The 23,547-nt window shown below is 37.4% G+C and overlaps 1 protein-coding gene and 1 pseudogene across 1 annotated transcript in view; one reads left to right on the top strand and one right to left on the bottom strand.

The window, feature by feature from the left end:
- Positions 1-23,547, bottom strand: part of CTNNA1 (catenin alpha 1) — a gene marked incomplete at its 5' end in the record, with an annotated part of 117,221 nt that overhangs the window by 77,048 nt on the left and 16,626 nt on the right. The window lies entirely within an intron of this gene.
- On the top strand, positions 19,946-20,065 carry LOC116861080 (annotated as a pseudogene).

The following is a 23,547-nucleotide window of genomic DNA, read 5'->3' as shown; positions in this document are numbered from 1 at the left end:
TTTCTGAGGTGTCAGAAAAACATCACAGTGCATAAGTGATATCACCCATTTCATGCTCACTTAAAATCAGAAGTGAGAGGAATTAGATAAAATGTGAAGAACTGAACAAACTATAGTTTATTTAAAGTCTAGCTAGCTGACATTCCCACCAAAGGCATCACCATAAATTACAAAAACTATTAAACAAACATATTTCTATAAAAAAACACAAATCGACTAGCCTCCCAAACATATAAACAGTATTTTGAAAATCTTGCCTTTTAAATATTTTATGTCAATTTTTAAACACACACACACCCTCCCCCTCAGTTTAAATGGAAGGCAGGGTGGCCTGGAGATTAGATAAAACCCAAAAAAAGGCTAGCTGCTTTATTTTGTTATTAACTAACATTTAAACTTAATTGAATTCCAAGCCTTTGTTACCAACTAGAATTGAGAACACATTATCTGGGAAGGGGAGACAGATGGGAAAGATTGAGATTCAGTTTTTGACATACTAAAATCGAAATGTTTATTAGCTATTCAAGTAGAGATGACAAGTCCAGGATAGAGATCTAGACTGGAAATACAAATTTTGAAGTCATCATAGTAAACATGGGTATTTAAAGTCACAGAACTGAATGAGATTACCAGGGGGGATGAGTATAGATGGAGAAGAGACTCGGAGAAACACACCTTCCTCCTATGTCAATCTATGACATATTTAAACAATATCTTACCAAATGGCAGTCAACAAAAAATGACAAGTTTCAAGGGCAGCATCCCCTCAACATCAAAGTCGCCTGAGCAAAGAATGTTCTATTGGAAAACAAATGGGAATAAAGTCAGCCTGATTCAGGAAAATTACCTTAAAACATTACCTATCAAAGAAATTGTTGCTAATTAAAGGTCTGCACATACACTGTTTTAGAAGGGAGAATGATTACTACAAGTAATTACTACAAGAATGATGACTACAAGTCCATCATTCATGGAACCTTGCATGGAACATACCTAGCAGATGCTAGATATGGCCCTGTCCTCAATGAGGTCAGTGCAATAAATTAAAGAACCAATCAAAAAGATCATGGGACAATCAGAAAAGCAGGTTTTAATTTGGGGCAAAGGTATACCTAGCTCTTGTACTTGAACTACAAGACAGTCAAATATTCACTAAAAAGATAACCATATTTTCTCTGATAGTGATTTGGATTACAAAGTATGTGTGCTGATCAAAACTCACCAAATACTACACTTACAATCTGTACATTTGTGTACAAAATTTTCCATAAGAAAAAAATGGAACTCCAATGTATGCACACTGCAGTGTTTAGAGGTAAAGTATACAAGTGTCTGCAAAATGATTTTAAAATACATCTAAACAATAAGATGGATACAGGGATAGATAAATATGTGATAAAGCATCTAATAAAATGTTAATCACAAAATCTAGGAAATGAGTGTGTGTGTGTGTATACCTATTTATGTCTATATATATGAATGAGTGATCACTGTACAATTCTTCCAGATTCTCTGTATGAAAATTTTCTTAATAAAATGTTTGGAGGAGGGGCACCTGGGTGGCTCAGTGGGTTAGGCCTCTGTCTTTGGCTTGGGTCACAGTCTCTGGGTCTTGGGATCGAGCCCCGCGTCGGGCTCTCTGCTCAGCGGGGAGCCTGCTTCCCCCCTCTCTCTGCCTGCCTCTCTGCCTACTTGTGATCTCTCTCTGTCAAATAAATAAATAAAATCCTAAAAAAAAATGTTGGGAGGAAAGGAAAATATAAACCTACAGTTGTAATTTATGGCATTGACAATCTACACACTATTCCTCTCAATTGAACCAACAGCATTACATGATGGTTAATAGCTTAGACTCGAGTCAGACTAGGTTCAAAATATAGCACATCCACATGCTACCTGTGAGATCTTGTGCCAGTCACTTATGCCTTAATGGTACGTAACTCGTGCTCTGAAGAGTATATGGGAATATGTGCATAAAAGTTGTAACACTTCCTGGCACAGTAATTGTTAAAGCGTAAGCTGTATGATGATGATGATGACGACGACTACTAAGTATTTTTAAATATTTCAACAAGTACTACTTCAACTTCCACTATGAGATAAAACAATACTCAGTGAAGAGCTAAAAAAAGAAAATCAGCCAAAAAATGTGGACAGTGCTACTTAGATTGCTGATATTCAGAGAACAGGGAGGGCAAAGAAGAATGTAGTGGAAAAGGAGCTGTTAACTGCTGCAAGTACCAACAGGATTTTAATATAGCTGGGTGCAGGGGCAGCCAAAACCACCAATCTGACAATCTACCAGTAAGTGCAGCTAAAGTGAACCGAATGACAGGGAGACTCAGGAACCAGAAAGGGTGTATAGATTTAACACGGTCAGCAAGAGCAGCCATTCCGGATCTCTGGAGATGGCTGGGATATGATGATCAAAGCAGTGATTAAGAAAAATGTATTCTGGCAATCTTCCTTATTTTGCTGAGAAAAACAAAACCCAGAACTTTAAGAAGGCCTGCTAAGGAAAAAGGATAAGGGAAAGAGATTTATTTAAAGGATAGGCAAAAGGGTAAGAACCAACGGTCCACTGAGAAAGAACAAATGGCTCTCTTGAAACGCCTTGCTCAAGAAAACAGGCAGAAAGTTATGGTATGAGGGGGAAAGGAGGTAAGACATCATTCATTCACAAAGATGCGCTAAATAAAAATAAATAAAAAGAGCCTCTGGGTTCCAATATTACATCTTGAGGTTTCACCTATTAATCTCCAATCTAAAACTATTTTCTGAAAAGACAGTTCCTCCACATTTTTGATTTTCAGGTTCCCCCCCACCAAGTGTCAATTAAGGGACTTCCTCTTATGAATTAGACACACAGAAAAAGGCAGGGCCGATTTCTACTTTGTCAAGTATGAAGCAAAGCTCTTGCTAGGATCCCATTCATTCTAGTAAAACCTACCCCTTTCCCACTCTTAGTTATATACTGTTAACATTTTTGCAAGATAAAAGTCTTAAACTTTTAGAACAATCATTTCTGACTCCCTAATGTGGTGCAAATTCTAAACAGAAATGGAGAAGCACAGTGTAGTGACAACCTGTTAATTTTACTCCCTCACATGCTACAAAAGAATCTTAATGTAAGGTTTAATTTGTTACTTTCATAAATAAGAGGTTCATTAATGACTTCACTGTTAGAAATCTCAGTGGAACTGCTGTTTTTGTTAAAAACTATGTGGGGTATGACTGCCAATACGATCTTAATAAAAGCTCAAACCGTTATCTACCTCCCATCCTAATAACAGAAACTGAAGATGAAACATGACGTCTTAAGGGTTACACTTCACAATCAACAACTGAAACAAGTTTCAGTATTTCAGAATCCCTTCATTCCCTACCCGGATTTAACTCTAACATGTTTTTCATTCCCTCCCCATAATCAAATACTTTATTCTCCTTTAGAAATATTCTTTCAGAAATCATAATTATGGAAGCTCTTCAGTATGTTTCAAATATGTACACTTTTTTTCCTCCACATTTGATATTATAATCAAGACTAGCTAATAAATTCCTTCACTTGGGCAAACCATGAAAATTAATTATAAGATATGCAGACTTTTTCCAAGACTTAACAATTATACATTAATTTTGATTTAACAAAAGTTGGGGAAAACTCAAATGGGGAGAACCTACCAGAAATCAACTCTTGTTGCTTTTGTTTCCAGCTCTTCCTTTTTATAAGAAAAGGGACATGCTGTTCTTTCTGCTAAGACAGTGACAGAGTGGAGACCCTGTCTCACCAACCAAACACTATATGAAGTGTGAATGCTCCATACACCTTCAGGGAACTGTCCACAACTAAGAACCATTGGTAAAACAGCATTCTACGCTAAAAGGAAATTAAAACTCAACAACATACAAATTTTTAGAAAACAGGGAGAAAAAAAATGTTTTATCCAGTATGTGTTGGATTTTTCTGTCATTGCTGTTATAAAGGCTTTACTGGTAAGTCTGCAATTTCCTGCATCCACAATAATACTTATATACAGGAACTATACATGAGGGCTGGCTTGTTAGTCTCCTTGGTTAAAACATAAAGGTTAAAAAGATAGCAACGGGTTTGTTCTTTGTAGGGATCAGTTTTGGTCTTCACATTCAAAAATCCCCAAAATCTCAGGCTCCAATCTTAGGAGCCTGGATGGCTCAGTTGGTTGAACAACTACCTTTGGCTCAGGTCATGATCCTGGAGTCCCAGGACTGAGTCCCACATCAGGTTCCCTGTCTGGCAGGGAGTCTGCTTCTCCCTCTGACCCTCCCCGCTCTCATGTTCTTTCTCTCATTCTCTCCCAAATAAATAAAATCTTCTTTAAAAAATCCCAATGTATTTTCTCTATAAACTGAAATTATCTGTCAAGGGTTACAACTGGTACTTCAAACTCCATGGGAATCAGTGAAAATGCACTGCAAGTGCTGCAGAGAAATCCCAGTGTATATCCCACAGGGTAAGAAATCCCTTTCCATGCAGGATGACATTATTAAAAAGACATACCTCTTTTAATGAATACCATCTATACCCATAAGGAAGGATAAGAGGACATCACAATAAATCAGACAAAAAAAAGAGGGGCGCCTGGGTGGCTCAGTCGGTTAAGCGGCTGCCTTTGGCTCAGGTCGTGATCCCAGGGGCCTGGGATCAAGCCTTGCATCGAGCCCTCTGCTCAGTGGAGAGCCTGCTTCTCCCTCTCCCTCTGCCTGCAGCTCTACCTACTTATGCTCTCCATCTCTCTGTCAAATAAACAAGTAAATCTTTAAACTAGACCAAGAAAAAAACCCCCAAAACTGGAAAAATGTCCCCCAAAAGACTCCATGGGCATTTCTTCCCTAAGAGAGGGATGCAGTGGGTTCAAATCAATTCTGCCCTTAAAATCCTTTACTGTTTTCCCTGTACCCCAAAATGTCTGTATTTTACACTACTGCAGTTGGAGGAGTTTGTCAAACCATTTTTTCTTCCTCTTCTTCTCCCACTCAAGTTTCTCTCCAGTGATGCTTGGCAGCCCACTCATTCATCTTTTCATTGTCTTTCCTTACTTGGGAGCTCTTGAGCATTTACACTTTTCACTTAAGTCTATGTAAAAAGAGAGTGTGTGTACAGGCACAAGTACATGTGTTCAGTTAGGGAAAAATGGAACCAAAAAGACCCGCGATCAAGACAAAACAGCCTCTATTTATTTCACAGAGAAAGCCATTATTTAGCTCATTTCTTGTCAAAGATTTTCTTTTTTAACTTTGGCTCCTCCCTTTAAATTCGAGTCTTGTACCGGCCATTTTTACTTGATTAGAAAAAGAACCTCTCACTTGAATATGTGTAGCGTCACATTCAATGCTCGCATTCAGAAACTTGTATATCTATAAATAAACTGCAGATATCCACACAAAATTTGCAGATGCGGGTAAGAATAAAAACAAAATAAATATTCTTAAAACTATTTACAAGTATAAAATCCTGCAGATGCGATGTCAATGAGAATTGTGAAAGGCAGGTTTATCATATTTTGCTAGAGAAGGAAAGGCTCTGAAAACCATCACTACAGCAGTTCCCTGACTGGTTGTCTTCCATCCATCCAAGTCAAATAAATTTTGATGCTCAACAATTAAAAATGACCTGTGTGAAAGAATTTTTATAAAACCTAACAGCTCAAAGTCAGGCAATTATATTCAACCATGAAATTTTTACAAAGGACTCTGTATTCACAATATGTCAATGTCAAACTCTCATTTGAAATGTGAAAATTCCTTCCTAGAACCACAGAGCTCAACACTCCTTTCTCCTTTTTCTGTACTATTTCTGCATGTGTTTCATACACACACACACACAGCCACAGCATATTCCTTCTGAATATTTTTATCCCATTCTTCTGTTTTAAGTTCCCTTTTTTTTTTTTTTTTAAACTTATTTGAGACAGCGAGCTCGAGAAAGAGAGAGAGCACAGGGGAGGTGCAGAGGGAAAAGGAGAAGGCGGCTCCCCAAGAGCAGGGAGCCCAATGCAGGACTCAATACAGCCCCTATTTTTATTCCATTCCTTAGCAAGAACTGGAAATACACCTTTGTTGTACAGTTATGGAATTAAGATTTCTTTCCTAAAGAGTAACCGCTAATGGAGGCTTCTAAGTCTCAAGCAGTAGCTATTACTGTAAGTTAATTCCTGATTTAATAAAACTGATTGAGCACAGGGGCACCTGGGTGGCTCAGTCAGTTAAGCATCTGCCTTTGGCTCAGGTCATGATCTCTGGGTCCTGGGATCAAGTCTGACGTGGGGTACCCTGCTCAGCAGGGAGTGTCTCCCCCTCCCCTGGGTGTGTGCTCTCTATCAAATAAATAATATCCTCCCCCCCCGCCAAAAAACACCTGATTGAACACACAATTAGTAAATGTAGGAAATGTCCTGTCATTTACCAACAAGCATTTCAAAGACCAAACAAAAAGAAAAATAAAGACCTGTTAAACGAAGTTTGGACCAATTCCGCAAATTTAAACTCAAGTAAATATTTGCTAGTATAACTTAATACTTGACAAAGTCCTATTTCAACTCACTAGAGGAAAAGATGGCTTATTTATTAAGTCCCAGGGCACCTGGGTGGCTCAGTCATTTAAGTGTCTGCCTTCGGCTTGGGTCATGATCTCAGGGTCCTGGGATCAGCCCCCATCCAGCTCCCTGCTCGGCGGGGAGCCTGTTTCTCCCTCCTACTTGTGTGCTCCCACTCGCTTGCTCTCTAATGAAAATCTTAAAGAAAGAAAAAAAAGTCCCTATCCAAATGGAAGAAATAAAAAATTAGAACACATACCTCACAACAGGCAGATGAAAGATTTTGACATTATTTGTCCTGAGCCAATTTAGCTAATCTGGAACTACATTTCCCAGAAGTCCCTTCCCTATACAGTTCCACATCAGACTGGACCACATGAGACAACCTTGCATGAGATTTGGAAGGCAGAAATGAAGCAGCAACCATCTTTCTTATGCTGGCAAGGTTGGTACAGGTACAAGGCACTAATGCAGGTCACACACATTGTAGTTTTGCTGGCTCATTTTGTTAGCATAGGGCAATAATCAAAACAACTCCTACAGGATTTTTTCCTTCAGCTTTGCTGACTTCTAGGTCAGGTGCATATCTCAACCTGTAATAAAGGAAGCCACCTTCTTCAGGAAATCTCTGTCATCAAAGTTGGAGGCACAGATGTAAGAAGAGGCCAATATGAGTTCCAGACTGTTCCCATGAGGCCCAGCTCATGTTCCAGAGTGACCTGGTTTCACATGTACCTTTTCTTACAGACTGCATGCTCTGCTCATCTCTGGCTCCAGCACCAGATACATAAGCAAAAGCCTCATACAAACTATTTCATCTGTTCCCATGATTGCATGTCAAAATCACTAAACTCCTTATGTTTTTCATAGTTGCTCTACCTCGGTGAATGAACCCTAAGTGACACAAAGATGTGTGTGTGTGTGTGTGTGTGTGTGTGTGTGTGTGTAATTAATCCAAAGTGGGAAAGGAATCTGTACCCTACAAAAATCCCCTAGCCACAAAATAAGAGATAAACACATATAAATAAAAATAAAAATAGAACTCTGCTATGGTGAAAAGGGGGGGGGAAGAGAAGAAAATCATATGCAATATCAAAAGGCAAAGGACAGACTTAGAAAAAACATATGCAATGCAGATGGGCAGGTATTAGGTTAATATCGATAATATACAAAGAGCTCCAGCAAAGAAAAAGACACGTAAGTCATTAGAAAAATGAGCAGAGAATATTTGAATAGGCAACTCACAGGAGAGTAAATTCAATGACCTACAAGGATATGAAAAAAATTATTTTAAAAGTGGTCAGGGAAATGTAAATTAAAATAATAATGAACTATGACTTTATACCCATAGGATCAGAAAAATTACAACACTTTCTATTAGAGGATATAAAGAAAAGGCTATTTTCTGTCTTACATTAGTGGTAGACCTATAAATAGTTTAGGCTTTTTTAGAAAAGCCTAAATCTGCCAACATCTCTTCAGATGAAGATATACATGTACATTAAACCCAGCAATTTCATAGAAATAAAATAATCTATTCTTTTATTCTTCTGTTCTCAAGAATCTATTTCATAGAAATAAAGCAGCAAACACAAGGCACTGCCACATTGTTCCTGATGCTTAAAAGAAATTAACAAAAAAAAAAAAATTAACCAAATGCTGTCAAGAGGGAAATTGTCAGATAATTTATGATATATCCATACCATGAAATACTAGTCAGCAATCAAAAGAATGAATCAGAGGTAAACTAGGAGAAGTCAAAGGACTTCCATGAGGTACTACTGAACAGAAAGATAACAATTTGTAAGTAATGATCTCACTTTGAACAAGTAACTATGCAAAACAAAAAACAAAAAACTAACTAACATCTACACTGGGGTTAGGGGTGTGGAGACTGGAGGTCTACTATGTAAGTAAAGTAAAGTATAGAGATACTCATACCTGACTGCTAACACTCGTTCTTTGGGGGAGAAAGATACGGGATGGGGGAGAAAGCTCCGTAAAAGGAAAAGCTCGTGTGTGTGTATGTGTGTGTGTGAGAGAGAGACAGAGAGAGAGAGAGAGATTGTGTATAAATATTTTAAAAGGATTTTCTTTGCATTTATATTTTTGTATCATGTAGTTCCACTGCTAAAAATGAAGCCTGATTTCTTATGATTACAGTATTCTGAAAGGCAATATAGGCTTTAAGAAGGAACTGTAAGTGAACTATAGTAGTAATCAGATTCACTGGATATTGGAAAGGAAAGGACAACCTTCTAAAAAGGTTGGAAAAAAGCAAAAAATGAAAGAAGAATGAAAGCAGTGGGAAAAAAGATATACAGTGAAGAACAGAGTAGAATCACTGTCTTTGAACGCCGCCCAAGGAAAAGGCAAAAGAAAGTACCTCCCTGAGCTGAGCTGAGCATGGAAGCAGGAAATGTTATGAGCTGAGGGGATTTGGCTACTGGCCCACAACCTCACAGGCAAGGTGCAAATTCATGGCAATACAATGAGGCACTATTAAAACTACTGAAATACTACAAACCCTTATACACACACTTACACACACACACACACACACACACACACACACACACAAATACACACAAATGCGCACATACACCATTACTTAAAAGGTTAAAGCCAGGCCCAGAAAAGGCCTCCAGAATCCTGCTCCAGCACTGGAGCACTACTGACGGAGTACCTCCCCAGCTGAGAGGCGGAAATCTCCATCCCCACAATGACACAATCATAGTCCACCTGTACCCACAAGAAGCGAAACATTACCTCCCACGAACAGCTGCCACGACCAAATGGACAACCTCTGGATGAAAAAAGACCAAGTGCCCCAGAAACTCTGGGGTCAGAGATCAGGTGCAACAGTGACTAGCAGGACAGGAAAAGAGGCTCAATGAGAAAGAAGCCCAATAAAGAAAAAAAAGGGATTATGGGCTCTCCTCTTCTGATAATCCATGACATGCTCTAGACAGAATATTCTGCGGAGTCATCTTAAACCTAAACTTTCCAAGCATGTTACCAATGGTTACATTACACTACATGTTTTCTAATGCCACTTTTTGTCTTTATTTATTTATTGAACAGTCTTTCATTCTAGAGCACAGCATATCAATTTTTACCAACCTTTAGGTAATATTCAATATCCCCTAAGAAGAGTGTAAAAACTCTGTGCATGGCTAAAGTTAAAGGTCCAGTATTGGTAAAGAGAAACTACTATCAGTCAAACAAAAGATATTTATTACATAGGGATGTGTTCCGCTGTCCTGAATTTTTTTGTAGCAGTAACAGGCAAATCTTAAATGTGTAGAGGTATCACCTTTTGAACTCCAAAACCATTACTCAAAGTTAGGAAAACAAATGAAGATTTACTGGACAAAAGCCAGGGTCAGTAGTTAAAAACCAAAGGAACTGTCAGATATGCAAAACTGAGAGAGACTATAGTAAAATGACAAAACCTTCAAAGTTATTATAGTGAATGAAGACTACTTTTTTTTAAATAAAGATTTTATTTATTTATGTGACATAGAGCAAGAGAAGGAATACAAGCAGAGAGAGAGGGAAAGGAAGAAGCAGGCTCCCCTGCTTCAGTGGGTTAAAGCCTCTGCTTTCGGCTGAGGTCATGATCCCAGGGTCTTGGGATCAAGCCTGCATTAGGCTTCCTGCGCCTGCTACCCACCCCCTTTCCGCCTGCCAAATAAATAAATAAAATCTTATTAAAAAAAAAAAAAAAGCAGGCTCCCCAGCCAGCAGGGAACCCAATGCGGGGTTTGATCCCAGGAAGCTGGGATCATGACCCATGCAGAAGGCAGATGCCGAACATGTTACTGAGGCACCCCTGAAGACTACTTTCAAGGATCTGTGACGAGAAAAGGTAATGAATTATAAAGTGTAAAGAGAACTGACATTCTGGAATAAACATTTCAAAGAAGATAGTAAATACCTACTGACTATACAGATAATAGGCTAAGATGTGCTATTATTAATAGTAATTATTCGTTAAATAAAAGTAACCTCAGCATTACAGAGAACAGTCAGTAATAGAACACACAGGCAAAAGCAACTCAATCTGACTTAGTTGAAAAGCAATTCAGACATGAAACAAAACACAATGAATACATCCCAGACATGTAAGGTTTATAGACTTCTCTCCAATAAGGTACGAGCTGATGCCACAGTAGAAAGAACGGAACAGAGGGCTCCAAGATTAAATATCCAAGAAAGAAGGAAAGCAAAGACAGAAATAGCTTACTTAGGAGTAAGGAAAAGAATATAGAAGGTTTTGTGGGGTTGGGGGAGATACATGTGGAATGAAATTCAGTGGCCTTAAGAGCAAAGTATATAATACTTAGGGGTAAAAAAAGTAGGTATCAGCGAATTATCATAGTAAAGTCCGTTTTTATAATCAAATAATGTAACTCTCAGTACAGACATACAAACCTTAACTCGTGTGTATGTGTTTGTAAGTTTGTGCTGCACTTTACTGCATCTACATCAAAGATTTCTGGAAGGAGATAAAATAAACTATAAGAGAAAGTGGAGAGAGAGATAACAGGAATGAAAAGGAGCTTTCTCTATACTCACTACACACTCTTTTATACCCTTTCAATTTGAACCATGCACATACATTACCTATCTTAAGAATTAAGAAAACAACTTTTTATTGGGTATAAAGAAATAATACAGCCGTAAAGATAATCAGCTCAACAAGAGATCTAACTTTTTCAAAACTGTGAGAGCCAGCAAATGAAACACTTTCCCATTACTCTTAGTTTCAGCGTCATTTCTAAAGCAACTAACCATTAATCCAATGAGTAAGTTCACAAAAAACGTCTGAAGGCAACTGTTCATATCTCATAAGTGAAGAGCAATGGTGCCAACCAGCACACATGCCTCACTTCTGTCAGCCTGGTTTAAACACAAAGATTCTTCCTAATAAGATTCTTCTGTTCAACCATTTTAGAGTTCTAAAGAGAAAGATTAGAACATAAAGAAAAAGAAACTTCTGGACCACACACCACCTGTTTAAGTATCTTTTTATACTATAAGGCAAGGGTTAAAATTGTTGTTTCTGGTTAATTATTTAACCAGCTCTACAATATGTAAATTCTCTTAAATGATGATCTAGTGGGTTTACTAATAAGACCAGAGAATTAGGGCTAGAAAGATGCTTTAATAAACTACAGAGGAAATATAAACACAACTTATAGAAAATGAACAAGAAACTATATGAACAGTTACAGTATTCAAATAAAAAACCTATTTCAAATGCAATCACCAAGTAAATCCAAAATGACTGGGAAAGAATAATGAAGAGGTTTTATACAGAGATGCCTATATAAAACTCAATGAAGAGAATGAACACTGATGATCAGGGCCCCGCTTCCCCATGCCAGACAACTCAGAATTAACTATAAAGAAGCATGTCAGACCCAAGCAAAATATACATTTTAATAGTACAGAGAACATATTATGAATCTGGGAATAAGGCCACCAACTTCAGGCAAGACAGTTAAGACAAACGGAGAGCAATAAAATAACCTCTGCAACACAATCAGCAGGAACACATTTGGCTAAAAAACTAACACAGTCTTTAGACAGTATTACCAGAATGCACCTAAAAAAGGGATAATTCTCTAAATGTATTTGACCACTGCTGAAAGAGAAGAGGGGAGAAGGTAGATGGAGGGAAGGAATTAGCTCCTTCACTCAGCAGATTGAGAAATTGCACTACTCTTAAAAAAAAGAAAGAAAGAAAGAAAGAAAGGAAGGAAGGAAGGAAGGAAGGAAGGAAGGAAGAAAGAAAGAAAGAAAGAAAGAAATTTGACTACTCTAAGAGATCACTGTAAAGGAGTAAAGCAGAACAGGTGAAAGTGAAAAACAGTGTGGGAATGCAAGTTGGTGCAGCCACTTTGGAAAACAGTGTGGAGATTCCTCAAGAAATTAAAAATAGAGCTTCCCTATGACCCAGCAATTGCACTACTGGGTATTTACCCCAAAGATACAGATGTAGTGAAAAGGGCCATCTGTACCCCAATGTTTATAGCAGCAATGGCCACGGTCGCCAAACTGTGAAAAGAACCAAGATGCCCTTCAACGGACGAATGGATAAGGAAGATGTGGTCCATATACACTATGGAGTATTATGCCTCCATCAGAAAAGATGAATACCCAACTTTTGTAGCAACATGGACGGGACTGGAAGAGATTATGCTGAGTGAAATAAGCCAAGCAGAGAGAGTCAATTATCATATGGTTTCACTTATTTGTGGAGCGTAACAAATAGCATGGAGGACAAGGGGAGATGGAGAGGAGAAAGGAGTTGAGGGAAATTGGAAGGGGAGGTGAACCATGAGAGACTATGGACTCTGAAAAACAATCTGAGGGTTCTGAAGGGGCGGGGGGTGGGAGGTTGGAGGAGCTGGGGTGTGAGTATTAGAGAGGGCACGGATTGCATGGAGCACTGGGTGTGGTGCAAAAACAATGAACACTGTTACGCTGAAATTAAAAAAAGAAAGAAAGAAAGAAAGAAAGAAAGAAAGAAAGAAAGAAAGAAAGAGAGAAAGAGAAAAGCAGAGAACCTGAAGGTTTAAACCATTCAAAATACGAAAATTTGTTAGTAATAATACTGATAATAGTAGCAGTAGTATTAAAACCCTTTCCAACCATGCTGTGATATAGGTACAATCCTCATCACCATATTTAGGCCACAAACACTTGAGGAATTTAGGTTCTTTTTCAAATTCACTGTAGCTGTCAAGAACTACATCACTCCACAGAAAACCTTTTAGGTACAAAAAGTTGTTCTCGTGCCATAATTAATACATACTGGTAAACATATAGTTCAAACATCCCTGGAGAGAAATCAAAGTTTCAAATTTGATAGATTCATCAAACCAGTAGGAGGACCACTAAATCTCAACTAAGAGAATTTTAAAGATAGAAAAGAGCCACATGATTTTAACTCCAATGTAGTTAACATACAATGTAGTATTAGTTCCAGGTGGACAATACAGTGATTTAAATATAAAGAGTCCCATATATTACTCCATGCTCATCAAGATAGGTGAGCTATTAATTCCCTCCCCTATTTCAACTATGCCCCAACCCGGCCCCCGCAACCAACTGTTCTCTACAGTTAAGATTGTTGTGTGTTTGTTCATTTCTTTCTTAAATTACACATGAGTGAAATCTAAGGTGTTTGTTGTTCTCTGACTTATTTTGCTTAGCACTGTACTCTCTAGATCCATTCCTGTTGTTGCAAATGGCAAAATCTCATTCTTTTTTAGGGATGAGTAATATTCCATTGCATACCTATATCACTTCCTTACCCATTCATTAATCAATGGACATCTGGGATGTTACCATAATTTGGCTAATGTAAATAATGCTGCCATATAAACATAGGGGTGGATGTATCCCTTGGAGTTAGTACTTTTGTATTCTTTGGGTAAATACCCAGTAGTGTGATTGCTAGATTCTAGGATAGTTCTATTTTTAGTTTTCTGAGGAACCTCCATCCTGTTTTGCAGAGTGGTTGCACCAGTTTGCATTCCCACCAACCGTGCATGAGAGTTCCTTTTTATACACATCTTTACCAACACCTGTTGTTTCTTGTCTTGTTGATTTTAGCCATTCTGACAGGTGTGAGGCGATAACTCATTGTGGTTTTGATTTGCATTTCCCTAATAATGAGTGATGCTGAGCACTTTCTCACATGTATGTTGGTCACTTGTAGGTCTTCACTGGAGAAACGTCTGCTCATGTCTTCCGCCCATTTTTTAAAGATTTTATTTATTTGACAGAGATCACAAGTAGGCAGAGAGGCAGTCAGAGAGAGAGGAAGAAGCAGACTCCCTGCGGAGCAGAGAGCCCGAAGCGGGGCTTGATCCCAGGACCCCAGGATCATGACCTGAGCCGAAGGCAGAGGCTTTAACCCGCTGAGCCACCCAGGCGCCCCATTCCACCCATTTTTTAACTGGATTAATCATTTTGGGAGTGTTGAGGTGTTTAAGTTTATGCATTTTGAATTCATACTAACACTTTATTAGATAGTGTCATTTGCAAATATTTTCTCCCATTCAGTAGGTTGTCCTTTAGTTTTGTTGTTTTCTTAGCTGTGCAGAAGCTTTATTTTGAGGTAGTCCTAATAGTTTATTTCTGCTTTTGTTTCCCTTGCCTCAGAAGACATCTAGAAAGATGCTGCTACAAAGTCAGAGAAATTACTGTCTGTCTTCTCTTCTACAATTTTGACAGTTTCAGGTCTCACATTTAGGCTCTTAATCCATTTTGAGTTTACTTTTGTGTATGATGTAAGAAAGCGGTCCAGTTTTATTCTTCTGCATGTTACTTACCCAGTTTTCCCAGAACCATTTTTTGAAGACACTGTCTTTTTCCCATTGTATATTCTTGCCTCCTCTGTCAAAGATTAATTGATCACATATTTACGGGTTTACTTCTGGGATTTCTATTCAATTCCATTGATCTATGTTGTCTATTTTTGTGCCTATATCGTACTGTTTCGATTACTACAGCTTTGTAAGATAACCTAAGTCTGGAACTGTGATGCCTGAAGCTTTGCTTTCCTTTTTCAAGGTTGCTTTGACTCTACAGGGTCTTTTGTGGTTCCATACAAATTTCTGATTGTTCTAGTTCTGTGAAAAATGCTATGGGTGTCTGGATAAGGATTACATAAAATGTGTAGGTTACTTTGGGTATTACAGGCACTTTTAACAATATCTGCTCTTCCAACCCATTAGCATAGGATGTTTCCCGTTTTCTGGGGTCCTCTTCAATTTCTTTCATCAATGTTTTATAGTTTTCAGAATAAAGGTTAAACCTCTTTCGTTAAAGTTTATTATTTTGGGTTCAACTGTAAACAGGATTGTTTCCTTAATTTCTCTCTCTGCAGCTTCATTATTAGTATACAGAAATGCAATGGTTCTCTGCACATTGACTTTGTATCCTATAACTTTACTGAACTCATTTATGAATTCTAGCAGTTTTCTAATGCAGTCTTCAGGGTTTTCTACATATAGTAAGTACCATGTTATCTGCAAACAGTGAACGTTTTACTTCTTTCTTCCCAATTTGGGTGCCTTTATTTCTTTTCACTGTCTTGACTGCTGTGGTTAGGACTTCCAGTACTATGCTGAATAAAAGTGATGAGAGTGGACATCCCAGTCTTTTTCCTGACCTTAGGGGAAAAGCTCTCAGTTTTTCAACGAGTATGATGCTGGCTGTAGGCTTCTCATATAAGGTCTTTATTAGGTTATGGTCCCTCTAGACCTACTTTGCGGAAGAGTTTTTATCATGAATCAATGTTATACTTTGTTGAATGATTTTCCTGTACCTCATGAAATGATCATAAGGTTTTTATCCTTTCTCTCATCAATGTGACATATTATGGTGTTTTGCAAATACTGAACCACCCTTGCATCCTGGAAATAAATTCCACTTGATAGTGGTGTATGATTTTTTTAATGTATTGTTGGATTCAGTTGGAGACTATCATGTTGAGGATTTTTCCATCCATATTCATGAGAAATAGTAGGCTGTAATTTTCTTTTTTTGTGGTGTCTTTACCTCGTTTTGCTATCAGGTTGATACTGGTCTCATAGGATGAGTCTGTAAGTTTTTCTTTCTCTTATTTATTTTTTAAAGTTTGAGAAGAATGGGTATCAACTCTACTTTAAATGTTAGGTAGAATTCACCTGTGAAGCCATCTGGTCCTGCACTTCTGTTTGTTGGGAGCTTTTTTATTACTAATTCAACTTAATTACTGGTAAATCAGTCTGTTCAAATATTCTCTTTCTTCCTGCTTCAGTTTTGGAAAATTCTCTATGAATTTATCCATTTCCTCTGGCTGTCCAATTTGTTGGCATATCATTTTTCATAATATTGTCTTATAATTCTTTGTGCTTCTGTGATGGCAATTGTTATTTCTCCTCTTATGTGATTTTGTTTGAGTCCTTTTGTGTCTTGCCCCCCTTTTTTTGAGTCTGACTACAGACATCGATTTTATTGAGCTTTTGAAAGAAACAGCTCTTTGTTTCATGGTTTTATTCTATTGGTTTCTTTTGTTTCTTTTATCATTTATTTCAGCTGCTAATAATAATCTTTATTATTTCCTTCCTTCTACTGGTTTGGGGTTTCTTCTTTTTCTAGCTCCTTTAGGTGTAATTGGGATTTTTCTTGCTTCTTAATGTATGCCTGTATTGCTATAAACTTCCCTCTTAGAAACTGTTTTTGCTGTAGCCCAAAGATTTTGTACCACTGTGTTTTCATTTCCATTTTTCTCCATACAAATTTTTATTTCTTCTTTGATTTCTTGGTTGACCAATTCATTGCTTAGTAGCATGTTATTTGCGCTTTCTTTCCAGATTTTTTCTGGCGGTTGATTTCCAGTTTTGTGGTCAGAAAAGATGCATGATAGGAGTTGGATCTTTTTTAATTTGTTGAGACTTGTTTTGTGGCTTCTTAGTATGTGATCTCTCCTGGAGAATGTTCCATGTGCATTTGAAAATATGTGTATTTTGCTGTTTTAGGATGAAATGTTCTGAATTTATCTGTTAAATCCATCTGGTTTAGTGTGTCATTCAAAGTCACTGTTTCCTTGATGATTCTGTTTGGATGATCTGCCCAATGATATAAGGGGAGTGTTAAAGATCCCTAGTATTATTGTATTACTATCAATTAGTTCCATTATGTTTGTTATTAACTGTTTAATGTATTTGTCTGTTCCCAAGTTGGGTGCATAAATATTTACCATTGCTCAATCTTCTTGCTGGACTGTTCCCTTTATTATTATGCAGTGTCCTTCTTTGGTCTCTTGTTCCAGTTTTTGTTTTAAAGCCTATTTTGACCAGCAGAAGTATTGCTGCCTGGCTTTTTTTTTTTTTTAAACATTCACTTGAATGATAAATATTTCTCCACCCCCTCACTTTCAGTCTGCATGTGTCTTAAGGTCTGAAATGAGTCTCTTAGAGGCAGCATATAAATGTGTCTTCTTTTTGTTTACCCATTCCCATCACCCCATGTCTTTTGACTGGAATATTGAGTCCATTTACATTCTAAGTAATTGTTGGTAAGTATGTATTTATTGCCATTTTGTTACTTGTTTTGTGGTTGTTTTTGTAGTCTTCTCTGTCCTTTCTTCTCTTTCTTTCCTAGTCCACTGGCTTTCTTCAGTGGTATACTTGGATTCTTTTCTATTTCTGGATACCTTAGGTTTGCAGTTACCTTAGGTTTGTATATAACTTCTTCCACATATAGCAGTCTGTATTAAGCTGATGGTCACTTAAGTTTGAACTCATTCTTTACTCCTCTCACCCACATATACGGTGTGATACTTTACAAACTTTTGAGTCCCCGGACTGACTTTTACAGATACACTTATGTTTACTGCTTTTATGCTTCCTACTCTTCTTACTCTCACTTATGGTCTTTTCTTCCCACTCAAACACTCCCCTTTAAATTTCTTGTCAAGCTGGTTTAATGGTCATGAAGAGGAGCCACTAGATTTATCTCCAGATACTAGCATATATAATCTTTGTCATTTTCAACTTTTCTCTTTAACTCCTCAGTCCCAGATAAAGAAACCAAATTCATAATACTGGTACAGCTCCAAACAGCAGCAACGAAAACTGGGAGATGACCAAATATTTCCTTCCTGTAATTCACTAAAATTTTACTTGGGGCAGCGAAGATATGTTCCATCTCCCAGACATCAATTTAGAGAGAGTTTACCACCCCCCAAATTAGGCTTCACAAATACCTGCCCCAATGACCTGACCATAACCAACTCCATCAAATCACATCTTTCTCACTTCCTGCCCCAGTGCCTGAATTTCCACTATCAGGCTTCTCTTTGAGAATTTACAAAGAAAGGAAAGAAAAGGAAAAGGAAGGAAAGAAGAGGAGGAGAATGCAAATATCTTCAAATAAAGCAATACTAAAAAGTCGGTAATGAGTACTATTTGACTTTTTCATCTAACATTTTAACTAATAAATTATGATAGCTAAAAAGGGAATGTTTTCAGTTTTTTCCCTTGTTGCACAAAATGCTTAAGAAGAATTAAATTCTTTCCATCATATGAATTTGTTTTTATTGCCTGTTACAGCTTGGTCTGGTAGCAAGCACCAGTATGTAAAAGGAATGAACTATATACCAAATTCACATTAATGAAAAAAACCTGGAAACAGTTCATTACAGTTAACATGACCTCTTGTTAGGAGCAGTAATTCTGTATTACAAGCAGAGAGTGAATGAGTTCTGACTGCAAAATCACACTGTTTTCTACGATAAAACTAAACAAACTTCTGTGGGATCACTCAAAGCTGTAAGGAGACTGCTAACTTTGGCCTACACGTCATCACAGGAAAGGCCTGCTGCAGGGGTTCACCACAGTTAGATTCACAGCTTAGTTCTGTTGGGCAGCAGCAAGATAAAGGATAAGCCATTCTGGTTTGGTAGGTACACCACAGAAGTCAGGAAAAGCTTGCATGATATGAACTGAAAATACATGCTGTTCAGCTACACGCACTACCCCAAAAAGCAGTAAGAGCAAAAATCTATTCTAGGTAAACCAAGTAATTATGTTGGTTAAAACAGGCCACTTCGATTACAACTTTTTTGCAATTCCTTCTAGGTCAAGGGGACCTAGACTACAGCTGTGAGATACTACTATATATTATGAGCACCAAAAATCCCTCCCCATATCCATTATATTTCAACCAAAAATCCCTCCCCATATCCATTATATTCCTCTGATCACCAAAAAAAACTAAGAAGATTACATCATTAATAAAAAATCTGATTCATTTTCATAGTTCTTAGAGTTGTATAATCAAACTCTAGGTGATTATATGCAAAAATGTCAAGTGAAAAATTCTAAGTATTTAAAACATGGTAATTTAAGGACTAACAATATCGATATTACAGAGATCTACCACTTTTCACAGATACAAAATAAAAATGAAGAAAACTGAATTAAAGTGATACATGTTTGATCTGATATCTGAGTTTCTGAACTACTTTTGATTCAAAAACCATTAATGAAATAGCGACCCAAAATTGCAGGCCATTAGTCTGTTCAATACAGAGCTAAGAGATTTAAAAAAGCCAACTTTGTGCACAGTGCAGGCTTTTAATGTAACCAGTGTCATTCTGATAGTAATAAAAGACATGGACCCCATTTCAAAGTGAGGAAAACATTACTTACTTCATATAAGATACACAAATTACCTTGGGTCCTATCTCTTATAGGAAATTAATTTAAAATACCAATCACATCATTAGCATGGATACATGTATATAAACACATATATACATGTATGAAAAAACATGCAATATTTTAAAATAGCTTTAAGATATAAGCTTTGCACAGTGGCAGTATCGTAGCCAATGAGGTTTATCCGAGGCGTGATTATTGCTAAAAGATATATATTTCTTAGGATGCATATTAAGATACAATTCATAAATAAATCACCCAATTAAAGTGTACAATTCCATGGTTTTTTTTTTTAGTATATTCACATATGTGCAACCATTACTATTAGAGCATTTTCATCACCTGTATCCTCTAGCTATCACTCCCTCCACATCCTTGCATGTGAATATTTAAGGGTTAAATTTTAAATACCTAGGACATGGTGACGACGCTTGGTTATAAGTTTAAAAGTTATAAATGTGTTGTCCTTTCAAGTATTTTTTAGTATTTAGCCCAAATTTCCTCCTTAAACCTTAAGAATCACAAATTTATCCTTTCTCTTTCAAAAAGACTTGTCAGATAATTCCCGGTTTGTGATACAGGGTAAAAAAGCAATCAAAACTCCAAAGTATTCTCCCTCATACAAATGCAACACATTTCAGCCAGCTATCAACAATTACATAAAAATACATAAAAACAACACCCACAAACACATCTCAAAATGTTTCTATCCAGTATTACCTACATAAAAAGTAACTATCCATATTCTATGGCATGTGCCTTTCTTAGGTTTAGAAAAGTAGAAACTGGCACCAAGTCCAAGACTGCCAACTTAACAGGGCCTTAAAGAATGTTAGACACTCTCTTCCTCCACCCACATTAAATATACACCCCCTAAAACTGTTGATTCACCGGATTCTCAGCTGCCAAAGAAAGTAGACTAGCTTAGCGTTTGACATTTCCTTTTGGCAGTCATTAGTCCTTAATGTGTCACTGTCTAGAGGCTAAATGGAATAGTTTCCTTTCTACTGTAGTAGATCATTCTCTTGGGCCTAATGAAACCTATCAAAGCCTAAATCCACCCTACAAAAAAGCTGCCAACTGAAAATGTTATAATACGAAAATATTAGGATGATCAAAACACCTCTCTCTAAAAGTCCCCAATATAGAGTCTGAGCAGTAACTTTCTATACAGGAGCAAACTAAAGGGGAAAAAGCAAACATTTCCCAAGATCTCTGACATCAGTAACCCACCCACTAACAGGGGAAAACAGGACAGTTTCTAGCCAGTCTTGCTTGTAAAACGATTCTTTAATACCTCTTCATTCCCACCAAGCCCAGAAAATCACCATCCCCTGCACACTAATTTACTCCTCATTCTAAATCCACTGTTGTTTCTCCCTTCACCCACTCCTCAATGCCAATCAATGTCAACCTTGTCTTTCTGTCTTTGTATATTCTATTTAATATAAATAGTTTTATACTTGCTCCAGTGCTTTCCAATACTAAAACAATTTCATTTGTGTTTTTTTTTAAACTCCACTGTACCAATATTAGCTCTTCTAAACCAGATCTCCTCATTCTTATTTTTGCCCACAGAAAGAGTACTAAAAAAGGAAAAACAGAGAAAGATAATAGTACACAGGATGTTTATATTCAGGCAAGGCTTTCTCTAGCGATAGGGCATGTCTTCATAATCAAGAGCAAAAGCAAGGACTCCGAAATCATGTTGACCAACAAAATAGCATTTAAGCCACCAAACACTATATATTGAGGCAACTTCTCAATTAATAGGAAATCTCAGAAGACAAATTATCCCACCCCCTCCAGAAAGCCCTGATTACTATAATTTATTAAATTCCACTCAATCAAAATCAGGTGAACAGCAATTTATTTATTTAGCATTACTATTAAATTATATAACAGTCAAGTATATAAGTACATAATATGTAAATAGTCAAGTATATAAGGAAAAAAGTTTCTTACTATACAAAATAGAGCTTTAAGATATGACTCAGGGCAGGGGGCGGGCAATGGTTCTTAGAATGCTTGAGGAACTGGATCACAAATGCCTAAATGATTAATCAATAACCATTTCTGACCTTCTAACAAAAAGTGCTTACTAAGAATGTAGCCAAGAAGACTCCCATCACCCACTGAATACACTAGTTCTGGGGTTTTTTGGTTTTGGTTTTTTGTTTGTGTTTTTGTTTGTGTTTTTCATTTTTTGGAGAAAGAAGAAATCAAATCTACTGATAAAGGGGCTATTTCCAAGGATACATGTGTACAAGAACCTAAGCACAGCTAGGCAAACAGCCTTAGGAGCAGACATACAGGAAGCCTCAGATCCTCTTAGCTGACTGCACCCATCTCCAAACTCAAATACCTGACCCACTCTTACCATCTATGCTGCCTATTTAATTCATAGCTGCTGCTAAACCACAAATTCAACTTGTAATGACCCCTCATGACTCTACCTAATGTCATAATTTCCTGCTTCAGTTCCCACTTACTAATTGCACCATTTTCTCATGCAAATTCTTAAGAGTATCTAACTATCCTAACAGACAACATAGGTCAGGCTATGAATGGGGGTTGTTGGGGGGGGGTGGACACATGGCAGGGAATATGTCCTTAGACATCTAATGTCCAATTAGATATTATTACCCTGGCCTGCTCAAATAACCATAATGATGATGACACGTCTTTCTTTTTTAACTGAATATGGGATTTTCCGAACATATCCAAAAGGACTGAGAATAGTAAATGAACTTCCTTAAGCAACATCACCAAGTTTTAACAACCATCAAACCTCCGCTTTCTCGTTTCATCTATGATAGTGTTATTTTATTGCTGGAATATTTTATTTATTTTAAGAAAAAATTTTTTAAGAATTTTTTTTTAAGGGCGCCTGGGTGGCTCAGTGGGTTAAGCCTCTGCCTTCGGCTCGGGTCATGATCTCAGGGTCCTGGGATCGAGTCCCGCATCGGGCTCGCTGCTTGGCGGGGAGCCTGCTTCCTCCTCTCTCTCTCTGCCTACTTGTGATCTCGCTCTGTCAAATAAATAAATAAATAATTTTATTTATTTGACAGAGAGACAGTGAGAGGGAACACAAGCAAGGGGAGTGGGAGAGGGAGAAGGAGCCTTCCTGCTGACTAAGGAGCCAAATGCGGGGGCTCGATCCCAGGACCCTGAGTCCATGACCTGAACTGAAGGCAGAGGCTTAACCCATTGAGCCACCCAGGCACCCCTATTGCTAGAAAACTTTAAAACAAATCCACAACACTGGGTCATTTAATAAGGGATTCTCCTATACAAAGCATTCCTCATAAACCTACGTTCATATCTAAATGTTAAAATCTTGTCAACTCCTCAGAGTTAAAAGAACTAGCACTTGACCAAAGCCTCAAATCAAAAAACATATAGTTACTGACATTTATCATCATACCCTATAACTAATATAATTCTTGATTCGGAGTGGTTTTAAGAAGATGGGTAATTTTGCACTGGCTTGGGAAATACTAGTCAAAAAAATTAGTTTGATTTTAGCATCTAGAGTTTGCCAAAATGAAAGAGCTGTAGATAGCAAAGAAGAACTAGCCAATCGAGTTAGTTTTAAAAAACACTGATTAGAAATTTTCAGCTTTAAATTGCATTTTTTTCTGAATGCTTATAAAATTTAATACAGTTTTGAAAAGGAAAAACCAACAAATGTCTTCCTAACACTTTGATCCCATTCCCTCAATTAAGAATATTTAATAGTGGGA

This window comes from Lontra canadensis, unplaced genomic scaffold, assembly GCF_010015895.1.
Source record: "Lontra canadensis isolate GAN:19392208 unplaced genomic scaffold, GSC_riverotter_1.0 scaffold189, whole genome shotgun sequence".
Classification (NCBI taxonomy): Eukaryota; Metazoa; Chordata; class Mammalia; order Carnivora; family Mustelidae; genus Lontra; species Lontra canadensis.
Note: the sequence above shows the minus strand (reverse complement) of the source record. Positions and strands in the feature narration are given on the sequence as shown.